The sequence below is a fragment of the Amblyraja radiata genome, unplaced genomic scaffold, assembly GCF_010909765.2.
Source record: "Amblyraja radiata isolate CabotCenter1 unplaced genomic scaffold, sAmbRad1.1.pri S95, whole genome shotgun sequence".
In the NCBI taxonomy this organism is placed as follows: Eukaryota; Metazoa; Chordata; class Chondrichthyes; order Rajiformes; family Rajidae; genus Amblyraja; species Amblyraja radiata.
This window is the reverse complement of record NW_022630177.1, coordinates 1-7,354: the sequence shown is the minus strand read 5'-3', so window position 1 is coordinate 7,354 and position 7,354 is coordinate 1. Positions and strand designations below refer to the sequence as shown.

Here is a 7,354-nt window from a genome sequence, read left to right as displayed (position 1 = left end):
GTCGACCACTGGTGACCTGGGGGAGGGGGGGAAGGGGTCGACCACTGGTGACCTGGGGGAGGGGGGAAGGGGTCGACCACTGGTGGCCTGGGGGACGGGGGGCCAGAGTCAACTACTGGTGACCTGGGGGAGGGGGGGGGGCGGAGCCAACCACTGGTGACCACATTTCTCGGTCGTCGGTCGGGCAATGAGAATAAATGGTGAAAGTCTCCAAACACCGCAACCACAGAGATGTATTCAATAATGTGCTGAGATGCTTCCACAAATATCCGTTTGGGAGAAGTTATCTATCTCAGCCCCGGGTTTGTATCGGTTTGTTTCTTACTCTGTCTGTTTGTGTTTAGACTGGGAGACAACAACCTGGGAGATTCCGGAGTGAAACTGGTGTCTGCGGCTCTGAGGAACCCGGACTGTAAAATACAGACACTGGGGTAAGTCCCAGACTGTGAGAGATTGTGTTTACACTCACTGGGTGTCTGACACTGAACATTAATATGATCAGTAATTGTGTCACTGATAAACACTGGGGATTTGCACCGTCTCCTGTCTCTCTGTGTCCCTCACCCTCACTCTCTCTCATCTCCAGGCTGATGGATGTCGGTCTCACAGATTCTGGAGCCGAGGATCTCGTCTCCGCTCTCAGTACAAACCATACGGTGACGGGGCTGTACCTGAGTGGGAATGAACTGGGAGATTCTGGAGTGAAACCGGTGTCAGCAGCTCTGAGGAACCCGCACTGTAAAATACAGACACTGTGGTAAGTCCCAGACTGTGAGAGATTGTGTTTACACTCACTGGGTGTCTTCACTCTATCTGAGTTAGATAGAGCTCTAGGGGCGAGTGGAATCAAGGGATGCAGGGTGAAGGCTGGCACGTGTTATTGATTGGGGACGATCAGCCATGATCACAGTGAATATATGTGCTGGCTCGAAGGGCCGAATGGCCTCCTCCTGCACCTATTTTCTATGTATCTATGACACTGAACATTAATATGATCAGTAATTGTGTCACTGATAAACACTGGGGATTTGCACCGTCTCCTGTCTCTCTGTGTCCCTCACCCTCACTCTCTCTCATCTCCAGGCTGGACTATAGCGGTCACGGATTCTGAAGCTGAGGATCTCGCCTCTGCTCTCAGTACAAAGCCCTCACTGACGATGCTGTACCTGAGATACAACTCCCTCACAGACCGATGTGTCCCCGCTCTCCGCCGCCTCATACTGACCCTCCCGAGACTAGAGCAGATCTGGTGAGTGTTTGTGTTAATGTTTAATGTGATCAAATATCAGGGGATCCATCCATCCGCGGGCTTCTTTCTCCTGTGATTTTGTTCTGTAAGTGTTGTTGAAATATGAACCCGTCCCTGTTATTGACACTGTTGTTTCATCTGTTTATTTCCTCTTTATTCCTCCACATGTTTCAGGCTGGGAGAGAATAAGTTCAGTGCAGACGGACAGAACCAGCTAAAGAGTCTGCAGGGAACTAGACGCGGACTGAGTGTGGTCGTGTGAACATCTCTGGGTGTAAACGTCACCGCCCTGGGGACTGGAATATTGTTGGCCGATTCCCTGCCCCTCCCCTTTAAACGGCCGCCCATCATCCCCTTTAAACCCCGACGTTTCCCGGGCCGGCCGGGCGGTGACGTCAGAGGCGACCCTGCCCGCTGCCACGTGACCCGGGTACGTGGAGCTGCTGATGCTACCAGGCCGGTGCTGCCACCAGTGGGGGACGGGGGAATTACAGCTGGATCTGCAGGATCCCAGATGTGACTTTATCATCAGTGGCCCCCGCTCCTGCTGTGGATTAATGGTGACAACAGCAACAGCACGCTGCTTGATGCTGCCTACCTACCTACCTACCTACCGGCGCACACGCTGCCGTGGCTGCCTGCCTGCCTGCCACGTTGTACTGCTCCTTGCTGCTGTTCATGTTGTCACTTGCGGGCGGAGCACCAAGGCAAATTCCTTGTATGTGAATACTTGGCCAACAAACTTATTCATTCATTCATTGTTCAAACTGTTCATTCACACAGCAATGTCTGCTACTGCTTTACTAAATGAAACGTAAATGGTTTATTATAGTTTAATACTTGTAAAGTTTCTTCATGTCTACGTTGCTAATATTTGCTGAAATCAACAAACATTTGCCAATTCCAGATTTCCTGTTGGATTGTTGATGATTTGAGCAGAAATAGGTGACCTTCCCACCTGTATCGACTCTTTATTCACTCCATTCTCCCCCTCCACTCCCACACCTTTCTCCGCCCCTTTCTCTATCAGTTTACCCTCCCGTATTCTCCCCTTCTTCTTCCTTTTCCTGATCAACCATCAGTCGCCTCCACCCTGCTCCCGCTCCTGCACCCTGCCTCGTACCCCCCCCCACCTTCTCCCCATCCCACTCCCTCTCCTGCTCCCATCCTGCCCCCGCTCCTGCATCCACCCCTCCTATTCCCCCCCTCCCCTTCCTCCTCCCCATCCCCCCCCCTCTCCTGCTCCCACCCTGCCCCCGCTCCTGCACCCTGCCTCGTATCACTCCCACCTGCTCCCCATCCCACTCCCTCTCCTTCTCCCATCCTGCCCCCGCTCCTGCATCCACCCCCTCCTACCCCCCCCCCTTCCTGCTCCCCATCCCACCCCCTCTCCTGCTCCCATCCTGCTACCGCTCTTGCATTCAACGCCTCCTATACTTCCGTACTCCCCACTCCTGCTTGCCCCTCCTACTCCCATCACCTTCTCCTGCTTTCCCCTTCCTGGTTCCTCCCCCCCCCCAACTCCTGATCCACTTCCTCATCACCTTAGCCCCCCTAGGTCTCACCCCCTCCTGCTCTGCCTACGTGCTACCCCCTCATGTTACCCCCTCCTCGCCTGCATTCCGTCTCACTCTCCTTCCCACCCTCCATCCCCCACGCCTCCCCCTCCATCCCCTCCTCCTTCCCACACTCCTTTTCAGTCCGCACTCTCCCCCTCACACTCTCTCCCTCTCTCCTTTATTGGTCCCCACCTATAATTAGCGGATTGTGTCCACACTTAGAGCTTGGGAAGATGAGCTGAACCTAAAAAAATGTAAAGACAGATGGGAAAACCTTCTATATATACACAACTGTTCGATCAACGTTAGGCATTCGTTAATTCAATTTAAAATACTGCACAGACTCTATTATTCAAAGTCTAAACTGAATAAGATCTTTCCAAATGCATCTCCAATTTGCTATAAATGTCTTCTTCAGGAAGCAACTATAACCCATTCCTTTGTGTCTTGTATAATGTTACATAACTTCTGGAGAGGAATTTTTGAAAAAATTTCAAAAACACTGAAAATAAAATTGGACCCCCACACGGAACTGATCAATCTAGGTACTTCAGAAGCCTGTTCTGAGCTATCACTATTTCAAAGACGTTTCCTTCATCATAATAATATAATAATATATTATGGCCTGAGAACGGCGAAAAAACTAATACTTCAATTTTAGAAACATACATCAGTCCCTACTCTTAAGATGTGGATTATAAACATGTCCGAGACGCTACATCTTGTAAATATTAGACTTGTCTTGGCAGATAAACCAGAGCATGTTTCGAAGACATGGACACCATTCATTGATTTATTACAAGGATAGCATGGCACAACACTACTTTGGATTTAAATCTATTTACGGGTTGGGTGAGGTGGGTGGGGAGGGATGTGAGGCAGGTATATCACCACTTTTTTCTTTTTCTTTTTATCCTTTTATTTTTTTTCTATTCATCACTTCTATCTTTCATTTATTTATTCACCCTTTTGCTACACTACTTTGGTAGTCTAGGGGTTTTATCTTTGCACATGTCACTATTTCTCTTTCTAGCTTTTTCTCCTTTCTTTTCTTCCAACTAAAGCTAAACAGTTAAAAATGAAGCTGTACAATACCTGTATAATTTTATATGCCGTTGGTTCTATTTTTGTACATTTGCTTTTAATAAATAAAAAATGAAATAAAATTTAAAAAAGAAAGCAGGGCTGCCAACTCTCACTCATTGAGCGTGAGAATCACGCCCTCAAGCAAACTCACGCCCTCACGCTGATCAGAAATTTCTCACGCTCTGTGATGAGAAATTCTGTGATCAACGAAAATTTCAAAACTCGGGTAAACTGCATGATCCGCGGGTGTTGGAGAGCCGGGGCTGAGGGAGGGATGGGAGCAGAACCAGCGACGGGAACAGATGCGAGGAGGCGGGACTGGCGAGTGTTTGCGGGGCTGCGAGTGATTGCGGGGCTGGCGAGCGTTTGCGGGGCTGGCGAGTCGCTCGCTGCAGCTCCGGCCATGGAGTTGTGCAAGTCCCAGGCCGTCGGAGGCGTTGCGCCGCTGCCGCGAGAGTCTCTGCCGAAGGGACAGACTCTCAAAGGGAGGTGGAGAGAGAGAGAGAAGGGAAGTAGACAGGGAGACGGGAGAGAGAGGGGGCGTGAATGGAGAGAGAGAGAAGGAGAGGGGGGAGAGATAGGAGGGTGGAGAGTGAGGTGGGAGGGAGAGGGGAAGAGAAAGAGAGAGAGAGGGGGCGAGAGAAGAGAGGGAAGGGGAGAGAGTGAGAGGGGAGACGGGAGAGAGAGGGGTGAGAGGAGAGACGGGAAAGAGGGGGAGGGGAGAGAGGGGAGGGTTGAGAGGAGAGAGCGGGAGAGAGAGATGAGAGGTGGGAGGGAGAGAGAGGGGAGAGAAAGCGAGGTGGAGAGAGAGGGGAGTGGGAGAGAGGGGAGTGGGAGAGAGGGGCTGAGGGTTACGCCTTCTCCCTGGCAACAGGTGACGTCACGACGGGGTGCGGCAGCCAATCGGATCGGATCGGAACTTCCGCTTCCCCTTCAGCAACAGCTGATTGGACGCTGAGTGAGGGTGGCGGCCAATCGGCGCCTGCGCAAACCCTCCTGGCAACAGATGACGTTGTGGGTGGGGCCGGGGGTTAAGGCGACGAATCGGCGCCTCCGCTTCCTCCCTTGGCGACAGGTGACGTCAGCGGCGTTGAAGACAACCAATCAGTTCGCAGGACGGGACCAGCGCTGGCCAATGGGAGGACGGGGCGCGGGGGGAAGGAAATGCGCATTGTGAGGCTGCAGGACTTGGCGGCCAATCAGTAGTCACCTTCCACCCATAGCAACCGATGACGCTGTATGGGGGGCGGCCAATCAGTAGCTCCCTTCCTCCCATGGCAACAGATGACGCTATATGGGGGGGAGGGGCGGCGGCCAATCAGTAGCCCCCATCCTCCCATAGCAACAGATGACGCTACTCCTGCCCCTGTTGTCTATTGTCGATGTAAACTAATCTAAACCTCCTCTGGACCCTCTCTCTCCAGAGCCAGCTCATCCTTCCTCACATATATGTCGATATGCGATTGGATCCTGAACTTTCTGACGGAGCGACCGCAGGCAGTGAGACTGGGCCAGCACCTGTCCTCCACTATCACCCTGAGCACCGGCACACCACAGGGCTGTGTACTGAGCCCCATGCTCTACTCCCTCTTCACTCACGACTGTGTTCCTGCATTCGACACTAACACTATTGTGAAGTTTGCAGACGACAGAACAGTGATTGGGCTGATCACCAACGGTGATGAAACAAAATACAGAGCGGAGGTGCAGAACCTGGCGGACTGGTGCACACGTAACAACTTGTCACTAAACACCTCCAAAACCAAGGAGCTGATTATTGACTTCAGGAGGTCCCATAATGGAGAATACGCCCCAATCTCCATTTACGGGGAAAGTGTGGAGAGAGTGTCCAGCTTTAAGTTTCTGGGCACTCACATTTCAGAGGACCTCACATGGTCCACCAACACCGCTGCGCTGGTCAAGAAGGCACAGCAACGACTGTTCTTCCTGAGGACATTAAACAAGATTGGTCTGCCCCAACAGCTGCTGACAACGTTCTACCGCTGCACCACAGAGAGCGTACTAACGTATGGCATCTCTGTGTGGTATCTCAGCTGCACGGAGGCGGGGAGGAGAGCTCTTCAGCGCGTCGTCCACAGAGCGCAGAGGATCATTGGGACAGAGCTACCGGCCTTGGAGGGCATCTACCACACACGGTGCCTCAGGAAGGCCGTCAGCATCCATAAAGACTCATCACACCCCTTGTAACGGACGGTTTGAACTACTTCCCTCCGGCAGACGTTACAAGGTCTTCTACGCCCGAACCTCCAGACTCAGAAACAGTATTATTCCAAAAGCTATAGCTCTGAACCGGCCCTGCTGAGTGCCCCCCACCCCCCCCCCCCCCTGGACTGCCTCCCTCGGATGGTCACGACACACAGCTTATTTATTTATTTTACTTTTCTTTTTCATCGGTTGGAGCTGCATACTAAATCGCGTTGCACTGACATGCAATGACAATAAAATATATTATTATTATTATTATTATTATTATTATTATTATTATTATTATTATTATTATTATTATTATTATTATTATTATTATTATTATTATTAGGGCCCAAAACTGCTCACAATTACTCCAAATGCAGCTTCTCCATTCACTAACTCAACCCTCCGGATATAGAAAGAACTTCTTCCATTAGAAGAATATAATATAAGGGAATATTAGACTATATTAAAATGGAAAAGGCAGACCCTTAATTTTTGTGGTTAACACTCCCACCCAGTGGTATCCCCCCGCAATTACAAGTCCAGTTATTCTGTGGTCAACACTCCCACCCAGTGGTGTCCCCCCGCAATTACAAGCCCAGTTATTCTGTGGTCAACACTCCCACCCAGTGGTGTCCCCCCGCAATTACAAGCCCAGTTATTCTGTGGTCACTTTGACATTTGTTCGACATCTGTGTGCTCACAGAAATCAGGATATTTTCTGAATATGCGATGACGAACCTTCACGAATTGTCGACCCAGAGGTGACTTTATAAGTTCATTCAGTTCTCAGAGCGGATTATTTCTCTCCCTCTCTCCCCGTCTCCCCCATTCTCTCAGTAACTCTCTCTCCCTTTCTCTCAGTCTCTATATCCTTCCCTCTCTCCCCTCTCCCTGCCTTCATCCAACCACTCTCTCTATCTGACTCTCTGATAAACTGGGCTTGTAATTGCGGGGTGACACCGCTGGGTGGGAGTGTTCACCACAGAATAACTGGGCTTGTAATTGCAGGGGGACACCACTGGGTGGGAGTGTTGACCACAAATTCTGAAGAAGGGTCTCGACTCGAAACGTTGCCTATTTCCTTCGCTCCATAGATGCTGCTGCACCCGTTGATTTTCTCCAGCATTTGTGTGCCTCTCTGTCTCTGTCTCTCCCTCTCTTCTTCTGTCTTTTGATCGTTTGATATTAACCCATCCCTTGAGAAGGGGAGAGAGAGAGAAGGGGGGAGAGAGAGAAGTGGGGAGAG

The 7,354-nt window shown here is 50.8% G+C and overlaps 1 long non-coding RNA gene across 1 annotated transcript; it reads left to right on the top strand.

Moving 5' to 3' along the window:
- The first annotated feature begins 381 nt into the window (after positions 1–381).
- LOC116969658 lies at positions 382–2,099 on the top strand. The gene is made up of 4 exons (XR_004410883.1): positions 382–431; positions 587–757; positions 1,084–1,249; positions 1,424–2,099. It is a non-coding gene; the product is annotated as an uncharacterized LOC116969658 (long non-coding RNA).
- The last annotated feature ends 5,255 nt before the right edge of the window (positions 2,100–7,354 follow it).